Source organism: Perognathus longimembris, chromosome 28 (genome assembly GCF_023159225.1).
Source record: "Perognathus longimembris pacificus isolate PPM17 chromosome 28, ASM2315922v1, whole genome shotgun sequence".
NCBI lineage: Eukaryota > Metazoa > Chordata > Mammalia > Rodentia > Heteromyidae > Perognathus > Perognathus longimembris.
In genome coordinates, this window is record NC_063188.1 from 105238021 (window position 1) to 105241414 (window position 3394).

Below are 3394 nucleotides of genomic sequence, written 5' to 3' on the forward strand. Positions count from 1 at the left end.
TTTAAAAGTAGATGTATTGAATTCCTCTATAAGTCCTTGAAAGTGAATGAAAGGAGGAAAAATGACTCAACCATGGAAACCTAATTAATATGTATATAGTGACTATGTTACCTGACTTCTCATCGATGCTGATACTGGGCATTGTGTACTATGTGTTATTGCAAAGTGAAAAGTAAAATTTACTGTAAAGATCGAGAATTTTTGATTATGCAACAGTTCTTAAGTCTATCATGTAGTGTTTGTTTCACACACCATTTTAATCAGGCAGCTTTTAAACACATAGTATATTTGTTAAGCTCTTCAGAGGATAGGACCAAAACCTGTTTCTCCTGTTTCTTGAAGTAATGCAGTACCCTAGTCTTATCAGTCTGAATGCCTGAATCATAAGAAGAACAAGTGATTAAGCTGCTAGGATTCTAAGGTAGCAATTTCTTTGAGACTCTCCATATAAAATGATTTTGCACTACTTGTCAAGAGATTTGGGGCAGATTTCTTTCTTTCTTTCTTTTTGGTATTACTTGGGTTTGAAATCAAGGCCTTCTGTTGACTAGTCTAGTACCCTATTGCTTGAGCCACACCTTCAGCCCTACTTTTTGCTGGATGGTTAATGTGTGTGTGTGTGTGTGTGTGTGTGTGTGTGTACTTGAACTCAGGGCCTTGTACTCTTTTTTTCATAATTGCAATTTTATTGGTTCTGTTAAGGATCAGTACACAGACATTTCGATGGGCACACAATTCTCAGCACACGTACCAATTGTTGAAAGCCATGAACTGTTTTGAAAAGTATTCCAGTGACATTCCAGCTTTAAACCTGGAAGAGAATTTTCCTGAAGAGGAAACCAAGTACTCATATTTCAAATGTTGGTCCTGTGACATAACTTCCACCACGTCACGTCACAAGGACACAGTGTGCGCACGACACACGTTTTCCAATGTTCACAGCACAGTAACAATTAGGAAAACTGGACTACCAGGAGCAGAGGTGTGACAGAGCACAGAGCTCTGACAGGAAGGATCAAGGAGTGGTTTTCTTCAGGAAAACAGTTCTACTTGAAACAACACGGGACTAGAATTTCAAATATTCAAGACATGAAATGCACAACTGAGACTCCAAAATTGCCATTTACTAATGCTTTGTATTGCAGTATAGAAAACTAACCCCTCACCTATGGACTGTTATGTTAAGCTGGCATGGAAGACAGCCGAGGCCTCCCATAATTGAGCTCACTGATTTCTGGTTGTACCAAAAACTAAACAACCAGCAAATGATTTCACTTCTTAAAAAAATTACACTTAAAAATGGGATGAGATGGGATTCCCTCTTTCTTTTTTTTTTTTTTTTTTTTTTTTTGGCCAGTCCTGGGCCTTGGACTCAGGGCCTGAGCACTGTCCCTGGCTTCTTCCCGCTCAAGGCTAGCACTCTGCCACTTGAGCCACAGCACCGCTTCTGGCCGTTTTCTGTATATGTGGTGCTGGGGAATCGAACCTAGGGCCTCGTGTATCCGAGGCAGGCACTCTTGCCACTAGGCTATATCCCCAGCCCTCCCTCTTTCTTAAAAATGTTTCTAGAGCTACTAAAAAACTTGCATTTACAAAATAGTTGATAAACATATTCCTCTGGTTTGTACAAGACAGGAGGCAGCAGTAAGACATGCTGTATGGTTAGTCAGACGTGGCTTCCTTCTCTTCTGCATGCTCCTTGTTCTTAGTTTCTCCATTTTCTCCCGGCAAATCTTCTTTCATGTCCTGGCTGGTCACCTGGGCCTGTGTGTCCTTTGCTCCTTGTTTTCCTTTTGTTTGCACTTTCTTGTCCAAAGCTTCATCCTTTCCCGCGGGGCTTTTGGGGCTTGGGTTCCACCTTAGCCAGAGCGGGCTTCCCCGACAAGCAGGCCCACCTCCCCTTGGGCTCGTCCTTCACTGCCGCCCCCTTGGCCAAGCTGACCTGCCTCTTAGGCATCGTTTTCGCTGGGGGCCGGAGCCCTCGAGAAGCTTCCCAGCCGCTAGGACCCTCAGGGCTTGACTATTTTCTTCCTTGCTAGTGCTCTGCTACTTGATCCACACTTCTGGTCCAGCATTTTTGCTGGTTACCTAGAGATAGAGTCTCATGGACTTTTCTACTGAGTCTGGTTTCAAACCACACCCTTCAAATCTTAGCTTCCTGAATTTCTAGAATTAAAGGCATGAGCCACACATTCCCAACGGGCTGATTATTAATATTATTATTTTTTTTTCAAATTTTTATTATCAAACAGATGTACAGGGAGGTTACAGTTTCATACGTTAGGCGTTGGATACATTTCTTGTACTGTTTGTTACCTTCTCCCTGGTACCCCCCTCCCTCCCCCCCTTTCCATTCCTCCCCCCCAGGTGTTCAGTTCACTTACACCAAACAGTTTTGCAAGTATTGCTTTTGTAGTTGTTTCTCTTTTTTTACCCTGTGTCTCTCAAATTTGGTATTCCCTTTGAATTTCCTACTTCCAATACCAGTAAACACGGTTGCCAGTCCTGGGCCTTGAACTCAGAGCCTGAGCACTGTCCCTGGCTTCTTTTTGCTCAAGGCTAGCACTCTGCCACTTGAGCCACAGCACCACTTCTGGCCATTTTCTATATATGTGGTTCTGAGGGCTTCATGTATATGAGGCAAGCACTCTACCACTAGGCCATATTCCCAGCCAGCTGATTATTTTTAGTATAGGGTCTCAGGAACTTTTCTGCCTGGGCTGGCCTCCTAATATGATTATAAGCATGAATCATCAGTGTCCAGTTTCAGGTAGAATTTTCAAACCAATGATCTTCATTTTGAGTCTATAATTTTGGTAAAATATTGAAGATAAAATTATAGAATGCACCCAGAGAAAATGTATGTACATTAGTCAAGGTTTTCTAGAGAAACAAAAACCAGTAAGTTGGATGGATGGGTATGTAAGTGGATGGATAGAATTGGATGGGTGGATTGATGAATGGATGAATGGATGGATGGAGTGGTGGGTGAGTAAATAAAGGATATATTAATATGTTGATTGATTTGTCATAAGGATTGATTTGTTATGATTGTGGAAACTAATAAATCCCAAGATCTTCAGTCATCAAGCTAGAAACCCAAGAAAGGAAATGGTGTAGTCCAACGATCAGCAAGGGGAGACCCAGGAAGTACTGGTATTTCAGTCTGAGTATGAACTCAGGCAAACAGTGATGACCCACTTTGCAGGTAGTCGTATTCCATCTTAATCTGCCTTTTTGTTCTGTTCAGTCCTTCAAACAATTGGATGTGTCCGTCCATGTGAGAAAAGGCAGTCTACTTTACTCACTCTACTGATTTGAAGCCTAATCTCATCAAGCAACATCCTCACAGACACACCCAGAATAACATTTGGCCAAATGTGGAGACATTTAA

General features: G+C 42.0%; 1 pseudogene; it reads right to left on the minus strand.

The window, feature by feature from the left end:
• Window positions 1-1662: 1662 nt before the first annotated feature.
• Window positions 1663-1957, minus strand: LOC125344243 (annotated as a pseudogene).
• Between the last annotated feature and the right edge of the window lie 1437 nt (window positions 1958-3394).